General features: G+C 36.7%; 1 protein-coding gene and 1 long non-coding RNA gene across 2 annotated transcripts in view; one reads left to right on the top strand and one right to left on the bottom strand.

Moving 5' to 3' along the window:
- LOC139942967 (uncharacterized) overlaps nucleotides 1–16,121 on the top strand; it is a 521,441-nt gene that overhangs the window by 233,252 nt on the left and 272,068 nt on the right. The gene's annotated exons all lie outside the window — the stretch shown is intronic.
- LOC139942946 (uncharacterized) overlaps nucleotides 1–16,121 on the bottom strand; it is a 67,203-nt gene that overhangs the window by 30,470 nt on the left and 20,612 nt on the right. The gene's annotated exons all lie outside the window — the stretch shown is intronic.

Here is a 16,121-nt window from a genome sequence, read left to right as displayed (position 1 = left end):
AATTTCAGTGAGCGTTATCATCGATTTTTCTTTTTAATCGATTTCATGCTAAAAGTGTCATCGGTGTTGTATTTTTTTTTTCGCGTGTTTTGTATGGTGGATTACATAGTGTTGGCAGTGCCAGCCACTGTTTTATAAACCAATATGTAATGCCCCTTTGACTTATCATTGTTCCATCGTCTTTACGACTTCTTCTGAACCCCTTTTAAACCCTTCTCATCCTGTCCAATAAACTAGAGAGCTTTCGATTTTGGGACGGTAGGAACACAGAGGACGGGAGGTAGCGTTAAGGCCGAGTCACACAGTGACTGCAGCGATAACTAAAATGTTAACGATAACGACGCAAAGAGGAGACATTGTATTGGTTAATTAATTGCTCTACACAGAAAACGCCCATGCTTCAAGGGCGTGCATTTCTAACGTTCTCGTTTCCATTCTCTTATAAAGGCGTGTGCTCACGATTGAACGCCCCCGCCCTGTATGATGTGGACCGCACGGTAACATACTTGGCTTGAGTCCCATTCCAATGAGGTTCATTTTATGTCCAGTCCCATCATCTTGACACCAGGAAAATTTTGAGCGGCCGGCATCCCCAGCCATATGCCTGGCCATTCTCGGGACCGGGTGGTGTCATGTTTACGCGTTGTTGTGGTTTTTATTAACTGCACCGAACCGTGATCTTGTGAGCCCTTTCACCGTTAGACTTGATTCAATGCCCGTTCTCGTGCGAGAGGTCCCTTGTCACATCCGCCGCCACAATGTAGCTACATTGGTCCCGAGAAAGGTACGGAACAGTTTGGGGGTGATCGGCTGCACAAAACAAATGTTCATTTGTGGGCGATGGGACTGAAAAAAAAACTGTCACGGAACTGCGACTTGAGTCAAGTCAATGTCAAAAGGAACAATTAAACAACGTGTGCACAATTCTACGATTTGTTCTTCTCCGAATCATGATAAAGCTGTGATGTCCTTGGTATGGGTGGTTCATGTTAAAATGGGTTGATCCAATTGTGTGCGAAGGTTGAAAAAAAAAAAAATATATAATAATTAGTTTCCTTTTGTGTAAGGGTTTTCGTGGAGAATTATTTGTGAGCCGGGAATTTTTGCAAAAGAGCTGGACAACACCTTATTGGGAACTGTACAAGGTAATAAGCATTTTAGTTTGTTTAGAATGAGTTGTCCGCATGAATATAGTCTGATTAGTGATCGATAACTAATACGCAAAATCACCTTGATGTTGCAGTGTTAAAGTAGGTCGGTACAGTGACTGTGTAATTGCCTTCGACGCGTTCCTTTTAGAGAAAACAAACGGAGCGGAACAAATTGACTTATTTTATTTACTGACGTGCATGCAGCTATAGCACAAAAACAATTACGCTTGTCACCACGTAATTGAATTGTAAAAGTAGGTCGGTACAGTACCCTTGGATGTGAAATTGCCTCTGTTGTGTTCCGTTTACAAAACTAAATAAATGGAGCGGAACAAATTTACTTCTCTTTTCTGACGTACATGCAGCTATATAGCGCTAAAGATCTCATATCAAAAACAATTATGAATTCCACCACGTAATTGCAGTCTACACACCTCGGTATTGTGCCACCTTGGCTGTTAATTGTTTTTTTTTTGCAGCGTTTTTTTTTTTACAGAAAACAAATTGAGCGGAACAATTGCTCTCATCTCGGTTCTGACGTGCATGAACCGCTTTTTATTCCAGTAAAAACCAAAACAAACACGCGAAACAAAAACTTTTAGTTACTCTGTAAACGTATGTCGGTTTTAAGAGTCAGTCAGCGTATAACAATATTTGTGAGCGTATGGGTGTGTATTCGTTTAGCTTCCATGGGTTGACCCCTGTCTACGTCTGCCCAGGTACGTTCGAATAGCCTTGACGGGGCTCACCCGGGTCGGCCCCCAGTGCCCTACTTGTGGAGTGGGTCACTTTGGTGACCTGATGAGTATGCCATCACCACGAGAGGGCGAGTGTGATCGTTCGATTAGGTCTATTTGCGTTATATATGCGTTGTTATAGTTTTGGCAAACGCTACAGTGTGACTTGGCCTTACAGACACTTGACACCATTGTAAATTGTTAACACACAGTCGGTGTATCTCACCACATATTTAAAATAACAAACCTGTGAAAATTTGAGCTCACTCGGTCGTCGTTGTTGCGAGATATTATTGAAAGAAAAAAAAAAACTTGTCACACGTAATTGATTGCTTTCAGATGTTTGATTTCGGGACCTAAAATTCTAAATATGAGGTTTTGAAATCAATTTCGTGGAAAATTACTTCTTTTTCGAAAACTACGTCACTTCAAAGGGAGCCGTTTATAACGGTGTTGTATACCATCAACCTCTCCCCATTACTTACAAGAAAGGTGTTATGCTTATAAATATTTTGAGAAATTACCAATAGTGTCCACTGCCTTTCAATAATAGGCCGATACAGCGTCCTTGGCTGTGTAATTGCTTTCGCTACGTTCCTTTTGCAGAAAAACAAAAGGAGCATAATACAGTGATTTGGTCTGAAGCACACAAGAAAGCCTAATAAATTGTATTACACACGCAATCGAAATTGACCCATAATTTGACAGCCAATCAAAACCCGCCACAGTCGTCTGTTTCTTTAAAGACAAGCCTTAAATACTGTTTGGTCACTCGTTTCTGTCTCACTGCTGCGAATACGGTGAACGGTGAAGTCGATGAGTGAAGCTTACTCAATTACACATGTGTGTAGCAACAACTTCTGTTCAATTAATTGCTTAATTTGAAGAAAGATATGAATAACTGCCTGATTCATTTCTTCTAAAAGTTATTACGAATAATAGTATACACAAACGATCATCATGGAAGTCATTATCGCAACTTTGTTTATGTTTGTACTGATTCAAACATGCCATGGTGCAAACCAACAGCGGTTCATCGAAACATTCTACTTTGCTGAAAACCGTGCCTTACTGAATCAAGTGTTTCAGTTGAAGACTATATCTTCTCATGTGATCTGTGGGCGAGACTGCTCTTTAAACCCACAGTGTGCATCATTCAACTACCAAATAGATAACAATGGTTGTGCATTTAACAATATCACCAGAGCAAACAGACCTGTTGACTTTATCGAATCACAAGGAAGTGTCTACTATGATGAAAGGGTGGACACTTTTTCTTTTTCCGTTCCGAACGTGAAGAAGTATAGCAGTTGTGCTAAGTTATATCAAGCCGGTTACCGTGACAATGGCATTTACAAAATCTACCCTGCAAGTCTAAATGCTGGGTTACAGGTCTACTGTGATATGGAAACAGATGGAGGAGGCTGGATCGCGTTCCAGAGGAGACACGATGGCTCTGTTGACTTTTACCGCACCTGGTCTGAATACGCATCTGGCTTTGGTGACATGCAAAATGAGTTCTGGTTGGGGAATGACATCCTGCGTGCCCTTACTGGAACGGGTCAATGGGAGCTCAGAGTAGATATGGATAATTGGCAGTCCACTGCAGTTTTGGGCTTCTTATGGTGAGTTTGCTGTTACAGGTGACAAGTACATTCTCAATGTTGGTTCATATGATGCTCAGAGTACAACAAGTGATTCAATGTTTGGTCATAATGGCCAACCATTCACAGCGAAGGATCAGGACAATGACGGAGATACCATTGCCAACTGCGCAGAGCTATGGGAAGGTGCCTGGTGGTTTACAAGCTGCTACATGTCCCATCTGAATGGTAAATACTATCCACAGGAAGATGTTCCATTCGGACGTGGAGTAAAATGGGCAGGTTGGTGGTATGGATCAGATTATTTCTCCCTGAAGAAATGCAGCATGAAAATACGGCAAGTTTTGTAACTCATTAAACGAACAAGCTTTACTTAAAAAGACACAGGACAACTTCGGTACTGCCATCGACGTGTCTCCTAATTTGGTATATCTCAACATATGCCCAGCGTAACAAACCTTAACAAAATGAACTCAAATGGTCGTCGAAGTTGCATGATAATATTGACACAAACAACAACACTTGTCGCACGAAGTTGTGTGATTTGAGATGCTTTAATTCGATACCTTAAAATCAAATTTACGTGTTTAAGTGAGAAACAACCTCTTTCTCGAAAACGACGTTACTTCGGTGGGAGCCGTTTATCGCAATGTTTTGTAATATCATTGATCGTCAAGAAGTAAGTTTTTATGCTAACAGTTATTTAAAAGGAAGTCGTTGCCTTGGATCGGGTCGAGTTGGTCTTTGAAAGGCGTTTGTAACCGTTTGTTATAAAATGCATATGGGTAGAAAGATGTTGTAAAAGTAGAATACAATGATCCGCACAAACATGCCTCGAAATTGCACGGTTTTCATTTTACCTCGTCGAATAACACGGTCGGCCATTTATGGGAGTCAAATTTTTGACTTCCATAAATGGCCGACCGTGTTAGTTCGCACAGTAAAAGGAAAACCACGCAATTTCGAGGCAAACTTGTGTGGATCATTGTATTCTACTTTTAAAACATCTTTCCAACCATATGCATTTTTTAAACAAAGGTTACAAACGCTTTGTATAGACCAACTCGACCCGATCCAAGGCAACGTGTTCCTTTAAGCAATTGTCAATAGTGTCCAGTGCCTTTAAAGGCAATAGTTGCATATGTAGTTGACTATAACACCAATATTCTCACTTGGTATAACCCAACACTATGCATAACCAAAAACAATTCTTTAAAAATATGACCCATTAGGTCATCGAAGTTGCAAGAGAACTGCCGGCTTTTATATGCCTACTAAAATGTGCAGCTGACGTTTTTGATTATTTTTGTGAGAAATTACTCTTCTCTCAAAAACGTACTTCAGAGTGAGCCGTTTATAAATAATATGTTCAATAGCTCCCTGTTGCTCGTTAACATTTTGTTTAGACTTGACACAAATTGAATAAACACCAATGGTGTCCAGTGCCTTAAATAAACATTATGAGACAAATTTACAACTATTCATATAAGTGATCATCGCAAAATGCATCACTGCCCCAAAGTATTCAATCTGAAGTACCTTGATGACTGATTTAATAAATAAATTAATGTCAGAGATAACAATGACATAAAACTCATTGATTTAAAGGTACACGTTGCCTTGGATCGGTCGAGTTGGTCTTTTTAAAAGGGTTTGTAACCGTTTGTTATCAAATGCATATGGATAGATGTATGTCGTAAAAGTAGAATACAATGATCCACACAAACATGCCTCAAAATTGCACGGTTTTCCTTTTACATCGTCAGATAACACGGTCCGCCATTTATGGCCGACCGTGTAAGTTCGCAAAGTAACAGGAAAACCACGCAATTTCAAGGCAAATTTGTGTGGATCATTGTATTCTACTTTTAAAACATCTTTCTCACCATATTCGTTTTATAACACACGGTTAAAATGTTTTGTTATAGACCAACTCGTCCGATCCAAGGCAACGTGTTTCTTTAACAATTGGAAGTAGTCGAGTTGAAGGAACATGTGATTGGTGACAACAGTTCCTAAATAATTGGTTTGTACATTCTAAAATAAATATCCAGTGCAGATCATTTAAATTGTTTTAACATTTTGACTCCAAAAAGTTTTCCGAACAAACACTTGGTCGTTTCCAACCACCCTGTGTTTAAAGCGGATAACCCGTTGGAATTCCGAGTGTTCTGGTCAACTGATGTTTGTTGTAGAAATGAATGGCATGTAGTATAAAAAACAAAACAATCAATAACACAGCAAAATATTACCCTTTTTGTTAATCAATGTCTATATAATAGAGGTTAAATTTGCATCGGGGATAAATAAAATTAATTTTATTTTTTTTACCCAAACACTGGTGTGTGTTAGCACTGTATAATCAGTACTTTTCCGAGTCCTGTGAAATAAATACCACAGGCATATTACTCGGGTGGGATTCGAACCCACGACCCTTGCAATTCTAAAGTAGTATTAATCAATGTGTGTTGCATATTGCACATTTTCAAATCAAAAATGTATTATTGTCATTGCCTTTAAGAAACTACATGTTGAGAAGTTGCTTCTGTTTCATTGTGCTTAATTGTGTTTAACTTAAATTTAAATGTGTGGAACCTAGATTAGAAAAAAAGTAAAACAAGACAATCTTAAAAACTATAAACAAGCTAAATTCAAGGACAACAAATGAAAATGGGTCCGAAGAAATTGTTGCAAAGATCAATACAACAATATCCATTCTCAAAATAAAATTGAAGTGTTGTATACATTTGATGAAGCAGATATATCATTAACAATGAACTGCTAACTACAACATTATTGTGTTGTTGTCAGTTTTTAAGTTTTTAAGTTTTTAAGTTATTAAATTATAGAAGAATTTTAGATTTAGTACGAAAAAAAAAATATGACTGAAGCCGTGTTCTTATCAAGGGATACAAAACTATCGATCAGAGAAACTGATTGGAATGTAAAGAACATTACAACAGCCGATTTCCTTTTCAGGAATAATCAAAATGTGGATTACACATTAATTGTGAACCGCTGATTTACACAAGTTGTTGAGCGTTTAAGAAAGTAAGTTTTGAAGAATGTCATTATCTTTTATTTTACTTAATTGCAAATTTATCTGTGTAAGCTTCAGGTAGAAATTAAATATTAAATGACTATAATCGTTTACTCATCCAAGGATACAACCAAAATATGGATCAGAAAATATAATTTAAAACATGAGTTCAACAGCAACAATCAATGCTGGAATATTTCACATTTGGTTTACAGTTGATGAAGGGATTGACACATTAAGTTAGAAGTGGTAGTTGAAACATTTGTCGTTGGGAGAGTGTTGAAAAAAGTACATACTGAAGAAGGTTGATCTCTTGTAATATGCTTAATTGTCTTTATCTGTTTTACTTATGTGTTTATCTTAGATTCGAACAAAACTTATTTTATGTCAATAAACATGTACTCATCCGAAAAAAAAAAAAATAAAAAAAAACGGTTGATAATAAATAATTGCAAAGATCAGTAAAACAGCAACACTCCATTTCAGGAATAATCGCTGAAGTGGTTTAAGATTTAAAAATCACATCACTTGTGATCTGCTAATTAAAAAAAAAAATGTTGTTAGAATGTTTAAGAAAGTATATTATTTTGAAGATAGTTGTTTTCTTTAAAAAAAACTTAACTTTCTGCATTTGTTTTTTTCTTTGTGGACCTTAGATTAGAAAAAAATATATATATAAGATGATTATCATCTTATTAGATGGTTATAAAAATTACGCAGCCAAGTAAACAAACATAAGGGTCAGAAGATCAGAAGAAATGAATGCAACTAACAGTAAAACAGCAACGAAATCCTTTGTTTAGCACTAAAAGTTTGATTTAAACAATATATGAAGCAGATCTCAACTTTGCGGACTGCAATTGTTTTACATGTGTAGTTGTTGGTGTGTTTAAGAATGAAATTGTTACGAATGTTTTTTTGTTTTTTTAATTAATCGTGCAACTCTTAATTTATTATAAGTTAGCCTTATATATAAAACAAAACACAAACCTGTTGAAATATTTAAAACGTTTACTCATACATGGCCTTTTTCAGAACTATGGAACCTAAGACAATACAAAACGCCGCTACTAAGCGGTTTAGAGCTTAGAACCTAAGTTGTACAAGTTGTCTTAGTACGTAAGACACTACATTATTTGCTACTCTTACCAATGAGTAAACTGGTACATATAAGTGTGACGTTTAATTTTGTTGTGATCAATTACCGAACTTTGCGCCCAATGAGGCTGCCGGCAATGCACCTCTAAATGATCAGCAACAATGCGATTTGATAACAAAATAAAATACCGTCATAAATGGCTCTTACTCTTAACACCATCTGTAACGCCCAAAGTCAGGGAACTTTGTTTCTGTTAGTTGAGGGCGCTGTTGGGGTCGAGCTTATGCTTCTGGGTACTAACAGCCATGGTTTAGTTCCACGATTTGTTCCTAGTCAAGGCCCATTTTTTTCGCCCGAAGTTTACATTCCCGCCAAGGTTTTTTAAACGGTATGTTCATTGATTTTATTGCCACTACATTATAGAGCTGATTGAGTGATGGTGTTATATTTAGTTACTGATTTGAAACCTAACATATTTTTTTTGACAAACCGTTTAATTTGGTTGCACATATAAATGGGGAATGTTATTCGGGTTCTTACATGCATAATTTCATTGGCTGGTACACACAGGGTATATGCTAGTCAGTTGCTAATAATATTGTGTTTAAGTGGTAATTCTAGCCCTGGGTTTTATATGTCAAAGTTAGTATATGACTCGCTTCATTCCATTCACTCCGTGCACACGGGTCAATGTAAACATTGCTCTTATTCATACATTCATTTGCATAATTATTAGGGTAGTTTGTGTCAGGTCCAATTTGTACAATCACTGAGTATTTCTCGTGACATATAATTTCGTTTCTATTTTCATTGTAGTTAATCTGTGATGGTCTCCATGTCAACTAGGTTTATTAACCAGAAGAAGAATTATTAAAGAAACTGGATGTCTTGAACTCGAAGCACAGCATTTTTTTTTTTTATACTTTTGTAGATCAGCCATCAATCATTCTGCCGAAAAAAAGTACGGATACGCAATTATATATTTGAAAATACCGACAATTAAAAGCTATTCTTCTTTAAAGGCACATGGAAATATAATTTTCTTTTCTTCAAACATTAGAGTATTTGTTAATGAACATTACAATATGTCTGTGAGCATTCGTTTTTAATAACGATTTATATGTTTACACAAAATAGATAAAGTTATTTTGGGGTGACTTCCCCGCCAACCCCTTTTGTGACTTCAATCTATGCAGACGTTGCCTCAATCGAACATCGAACACACGTACGTGCAAGTACATGCAAGTCCTAGTCGTGAGTTCGTACGTTTCGAAAAAAGAAAAATTATTGCATTTTTCCGGCAATGTCGACCAGGTGTATTGCTGCTGGATGCAGCAAAACAACTAAAGATAGGGTCAGTTTGCAAAGGGGTCCGGTCCGACGTCTTTTTCAGCACTTCGATCCGTCGTGCTTTGAGAATCCGGAAAACACCGCACATTTTGACATGAAGAGAAAAGTTATTTTCTAAAACATGACGCCACCCCAACAATTTTTCCAGATAACTGGAACTCGAATAAGATACCTGAAAGACGTGACGAACCTTAGTAAGCAGTTGCCTTACGTGAACAAAATCGGGTATTGTTCCAACTGTGAGGGCATCTTTAGCTTGCGCTAATCGTCACTATTTTGTGTTGGCACTGCATGCGATTCACCGTCCCCACAGCAGCCATACAGTGCGTGCATTTTGCTTCGTGACCGTAGTTTTGTAGGTACGTAAGCATCATACCGATCGGGTATCAAGACGCAGTGTACGGGGCCAGACTATACAATTTCTCTTCAAATATCGCGCCTCGATTGACGTCACGAACAGCGCCCTCTCGGGTCGGGCTTTCTTTTAAATTGGTGAATAAAATGGAAACTAATTTTGTAGAACCTTAGCTCCTTGTTTATTTATGTTCCACTCATCAAAACACATATGTTAATGATAAAAGCTTTATTTTGACAAAATACCACTTCCAGGTGACTTAAATGCATTCATTGGTAGGTATACATAGGACGACGATGTTGTAATTGAATGTGTTACAAACAACCAAATGCATTGTTACTAAAGCTGCAATGGACCGTGCAAGTGTCGCTCTTTTTCGCAGGTTTGACCAACTAAAATTCGGTTTGTCATTAATGGCTACACACTGAAAATACTTGAATACACTCTTAGAGGATTTTGGTACTTTTTTAACACAGCACACATTGTTCACATTATTTACACTAAATTTTAACCGTAAAATATCAGTTGCTGAGGTGCTGTAGTTTTTGAGAAATTAGTAAAACATTGTCATGAAAATATGTTTACAGACTAAAATAATGTGCGTCTCATGATCACTGAGACGAATATTATTCTTATTACATTGTTTTACTCATTTCTCAAAAACAACAGCACCTCAGCAAGTAATATTTTCAGGGAAGCTTTCTACTATCATTATTTTCAAGCTGTGTAAGTTTAGTGTAAATCTGTGGACATTGTGTTTTTTGTGCTACAAAAAGTACATAGACCCTTTATCTTGCACGGTCTCTAGATGTACCTGAGCATTCTGGATTGAATAACCATTGTTGTGAGAATAACCATTGTTGTGAGAAAATAAACCAAAGCATTGATAAAAGTGAACAGATGTCTTTGATTGAATTTGAGTAAACGGTGTTCATTTGTCAAAGTTATGTTATGAGAAATTGTTTAACGATGTCGTTTGAATAATGTATTTAAGATACAGGCGTAACTTTATTGATAGTACATTATATGAGTAATCGGACAAAATAAAAGGAAACAACCTTGGACGAAGACATGCTTACTTAGAACAGACAAAAACAATGTTAAAAAGCTAAACCTGTTTCACAAAATAGTACTTACATGGACTTAAGAGTAATGGGGTGAGGACGCATACAAATTAATTATTACACAAACAAATTTCATAATATATATTTGGTTTGCGGTAACACCATGTGTGTATCTACTTGCCAGGTAGAGTTGTTCTTAGAGAGCTGTCTTGCTTTATTCTACTGCCGTGGAGTAGATAATCGGAGGTTCGGGAGACTTCTCAGTTATAAAAAGAACTGTCCTGCTTTATAACTATTACCAGGGCGGAATAAATTTCATAATATTACACAAACCTATTAGGTTTCGGGTTAAGTGGCCTCTTTGTATTGTTTGATAGGAAATTAATTTTGACTAAACATGATGTTTTTAGTTTCTCAATGTTTCAAATTTTGTCATTTTCTCAAAATACTTTTGAAACATACGTTCACTGTTTTGAAACTAAAGCCGCAATTTTATATGTTTGAGTTCTGTCTAGGTGAGTTAATGTATCTTTGTGTTGTTTTTTTTCCGAAAATTATTTTCAAATTTATTTGGTTTCCTGCGCCTGTTGTTCTAGAGATGCAACAGATTGAGAGACTATGTTTCCTATATTCACCTAGACAAGCATCCAATATAGTTCATATAATACGCCTTTTTTTTGTTTTTCTACATTCGGTTACTTTAAAATAATTGTCGTTTTTTTTTCCAACCTGAATTCGAACTTTTAAAACAAGGTATTACACTAACATCATAGAGTGTATGTGTTGGATTAAAACAAATACAATAAAAAATACGCGGCAAAATGTTCACTTGCCCTTGTTTTTGTGTTGGTATAAAAAAAAAAAATAATAAGTCGACCATTTTTGTTTTACTGTGTAGCTCTATGGTCACAGTTTAGTCGTTGCAGCATCACACGCATTATGCTAAAGAGCCATTGTACAAGTATATGGAATAGGTCACAATGAAATCACGTGACTCATTTCACATGGGAATGGCTAATAACATAAATGCTAAGTAAACAATTTGTACGGGCTATGTTGGTGAGCCTTAAACCAAAACATGATGGTTTTGACAAGGCAATGTAGCCTGAACGTCTTACGTCACAGTTCGAGGGTCGCGAATGACGTGAGAGAGTTGCCTCTAGCAAAAGTAAATCCCCGTCCATCTTCACCTTTCACCTACAACTTTCAGTTAATGTTGAATTGTTAGACGTTAGGTGGCAGCATGGAAACTTACATTGTTAGTTTGCTGCTATTTATTCGCCTTTGGCTAGCTTTAGTTAAGGAAGTTGGAACGTATCAAAAAATGTGGCGGAATAACGTTTAATTAATTAAAACAAGACACTTAATAAACTGAATGAGAAAATCGAGCGAGGAAAGCACTTCAAATGATGTTGGAAATAATTTTCTATTTTCCACTTGATGGGACTTTAACAAAAACAAATAATGAAAATGTTGATACACTTCAGCGATACAATTATCCAGTAGAAAGAGTTAACAACAAAACGGTTTATCAAGGAGCGGATTTTAAAACAACGCGTTTTGAATACATTTATTGACGGTTCAGCCCACTTGGCACTTTATAAATGTAACTCTGGAGGCACCCTGACGTCTCAATCGAAACAACTCAAAATCGTTACACCATACCACTTGGCTGTGATACAATCTGGTTTCAAACTCAACTTCATCTGCTCAGTTACGGCTGTCAGTAAACCTAAATTCACAAAAACCAAACACAAACCTCCAATCGGCACTTGAAGTATTTCATACAAATATATTGATTTTGCTGTCCCCGCGATCGTCTAATTATGAAGCCTAGGAGAAAATACGCCAGCCTTGCAAAATCAAAATATAAAACTATCGACTTTCTGTCCACGTTCATCATCTTAGTTTGAGCGGCTTTGACAAATGATGGATAGGAACAACAAACGCAGAATCGACCTAGATTTGAGACCAAGCCTCAGTACGGGAACCCAAATCAAACTTCGGAATGAAAATGAGGAGTCTCGCGTATTATTAATTAACGCTGCACATCACTTTATAGACAACATGTGTAACTCCGCAAAGTGAAAGGAAAATCAGTAAAATACTAGTACAATTAAATAAAAAAAAATTACTTTGAAGTGGAAACTTCATATTTTGCAAAAAAATATATCATTTAAAAGGTTCAAAATGGTTGGTATATTGTGTTCGATTGGAAAATATTTTTGTGCATTTATTATAAATCTCTGTGCATTAACATTGTCCCCTGTCTACGCCAAAGAGCAACTGGTGCTTGATACCACGTCAGCAGCAATCGCGTATTAAATATTTACGCACCGGAGAAAGCTATTTCAGCTTTCCACTAAACGACAATGAAAAGGCAGTGACAAAGGTTTGAAACTACGATGTCCATGGAATAAATCTCGTCCGTTTTGTAAACACCCATGCTAAACAATCATAATAGACTGGACCAAAGCTGCCGCAGACAAATTTATATAGCTGTTTGAGTCTCAATACCGTTGCACTGTGTTTCAAGTCAGTCTGACAATTTAAGTCATGGTGAAAATTTAAAATTAGTTAAGATAAAGATTTTGCTGCTGATCTTATTTTTGGTGTGGTGTATTGAAGGTAGATTACAATTTGTCGTTTGATTGTTATTTTTACAGGTTTGTTTCTGCCAATATCCAACATAAATAAATTTCGTTGGATAACGATGGTGCTGCAAAATTGCCTCTTTACGATTGTTTTTGAATGGTGTCCGTTACAGCAATTTTCTGGTTATTACGCTTTTACATGCTAATAAAATAACTGAGACTAAACTTACATTGTGACTTGTTTTATTTAATTCTTAAAAACTACAGGACGTTAGTAAGTAATATTTGACGGGAAGCTTTCTACTATTATTATCTTTAAACCCTGTAAGTTTAGTGTCAGTCTGTTGAAAAAGTACTCGAATCCTTTGAACGAAACTAAAGTATCAATAATGACAGAAATCTGTCTGCGTATCTAGGCAATATTTTGTTGGGGGAACGGAATTCTTTTTAGCACAATAAAGCATATATTATCTTGAGACAACACAAACGTATTTTGTTGTGAACGTTATCGTACGAAAGTTAGAAAACAAAAGCGTATAAAATACACGCAATCGAGCATTTCAAGATTGAAACTTCAACTTTCGGTTTGAAATTGAATTGAAGGTCACGTGGGGTCGCACAATGTACAGCAGTGCCTAAGTTTTTGAAGACACGGTGATTTAGAAATCCAATATTGTGCTCATGGTTTTGCAACCGATGTGTGGTTCATGATTAATGATTCGTTAAATCGTGAACTTGTTATAACGTATAAATGATACAATTGCTATTTGTGAGGTTGACGAGTAATTATTTTTTCAAATGTAATATTTCATCATCTTCAGTTTAAACTGGAAGTATAGGTCACGTTGAGTCAATTTTTGTATACATATTTTTTTTTTTTTCAAAATATTTAAAATCAAGAAAACGATACTTTATGAGTGAACTCTGTCTACTCTGTCACGTTTATATTTCTTTGGTTTATCTGTCTAGACAATTTAGTTGGCTTTATGTGCAGAAAGAAACTCACACAATTTTTCCATTTTACCCCGGTAGTAACTTTTAATGTAAACATAAGTAAACAATAATGTCTGAAAGGAACCCCATTAGTTGAAAGTGACCCCACAGGAAGTACTGGTCAGAAATGTATGCTTCTTACTGCTAGACGTTCACATCAATCAAATATCAAGTAACCGTAGTGGCAGGGAGTCAGAAACACTTTTTTACGTAGAAGCAGTTAAGTTGGGCGGAGTCTTCAACTTGCCAAATTGTTTGATTTCCACGGCGATCATACCCCGACTTGATAATGTATTAAGATCGGGCAGATTGGCATTACCTTCGTAAGGTCGTAGTGCTGTGTGAACAGGGTATAAGAAAATTTTTGGATGAGGTATCAGTATATACTTGGATTGCGGTAAGACCGTGTGTTGTCCACCTGCTCATATCAACTTAAATTTAACATTTTATAGCTGGATATTTACTAAGAGGAAATCTCTAAAGTTACGTCTTGATAACGTCTTACGCTTTTGAAATAATGTATTCAAAGTTTAATAATTCAAACTGCCATAACTCCCGAACGCCTAAGTTGATTGTGTACAATTCAAACACAATCGCAGCGGGTATTTTTAAACTCACTAAACGACACAAAACAATGTGATCTAGTTTGACCGTGACTTTTGGTCTTAACATTGAAAAAAAAATAATAATCAACTACTTATTTGATCACAATTGTTTACATCCGTTGATAGAGATCTCAAATGTTTGCATAGAGATGATACTTCTGTGACAACAATAAATCAAAGCCGTTCATACAAACAAGTACATGAACACCAACAGACTGGGTTGGCAAACAGAGACACACTAACTCGGTTTTCTGTTGGTAAGACATTTGCTCCTGCAATTCATAAGTCAGGGGTTCGAATCCTGCCCGAATTTGCCAGGCTGCTCTTTTCCGAACTCGTGAAAGTACCAAATTTTCGGTGCTTAGAATGAGGATAAGTATTTATCACATGAGGATAATTGCTTATCAAAGTCGGAAGACAATATAAGTGAGTTGAGACTAACGTTATTCGTTTTTAAATACAAATATACCAATGTTTCTTTTTTTCAAAAGTTCATTTTTTTTTTTTGAAATGCTTATTCTAAGACGAAAGGAGTACACCAGCACCTAGTGTTTGTAAATATAAAAAACAGTACTGTACATGTCTAGTTGTTATTTTTATGATCGGAAGGCATATTACTAATATTGGTTGTACATGTGTTTTCGTTATCTTGTAGTTTGTTCCTTGGACATCGACGAGCCTCTCGGTATGGAGAACGGATACATTCTCGATACCGATATCGAAGTATCATCGACGCCCGGCGTGGATCCTGTTAGCAGTGCGAGGCTCAATTATCAAGGTACATTTGTCAAATAAAAGATCAATAATTATTGCGGCTCTTATATGTGACCCGCCACGTGAAAATGAGTAAGATGTCGCGCTATGCATTAGCGCGCACATGTCCGTCACTTAATGACGCTCCTGGCGTTGTAGCAGGCAGTACTTCCTGCCAGATGTGAGACTACTTTTTTACTTATGAGACCTATGTTTTATAATATGCTGTGGCGCAATTTGCTGCCAATCAGACCAGGAACACCGGGGCAAACCCCTTCTCTTTGTTGATAAGTGTGGGTTAAACAAGGAAGAAGCAGTGGTTAAGTGTCTTGCTTAAGGACACAAGTGTCATGGCTTGGGAGTCGAAACCCCACTCTGCTGATTAGAAATACCAGAGTTTGAATTCGGTGCTCTTAACCGCTCGGCAATTGATAGTGAGGGGATTAAGAAACACCAAATTAGCATCCACGCGACTTTATCAAAATTTGTAGCAACATTATTTCAATTATATACACTTGTTTCCAGTCAATTAAGCACGGTTTTTGAAGTTGCTGACCTTAACAAATTTCGTACTTGCGGAATACAGGGAACCTCTGGCCCAAGGGTGAATTTTACAAAGGGCGATTGGTCATTAACATTGTTCAACCATGTGAAGGAACAGTAAATGAAATCGAATCCCGTACGTTGAACCAATTTTCAGATTGAAACTACACGTGGATTATTTGTTTGCATTCCCTCCAGTTATCTAAAGTTGTGGTACAGTTCTCAGTTTACCA

Source organism: Asterias amurensis, chromosome 10, assembly GCF_032118995.1.
Source record: "Asterias amurensis chromosome 10, ASM3211899v1".
NCBI lineage: Eukaryota > Metazoa > Echinodermata > Asteroidea > Forcipulatida > Asteriidae > Asterias > Asterias amurensis.
The sequence above is the reverse complement of the archived record's forward strand: the minus strand, read 5'-3'. Positions and strand labels throughout refer to the sequence as shown.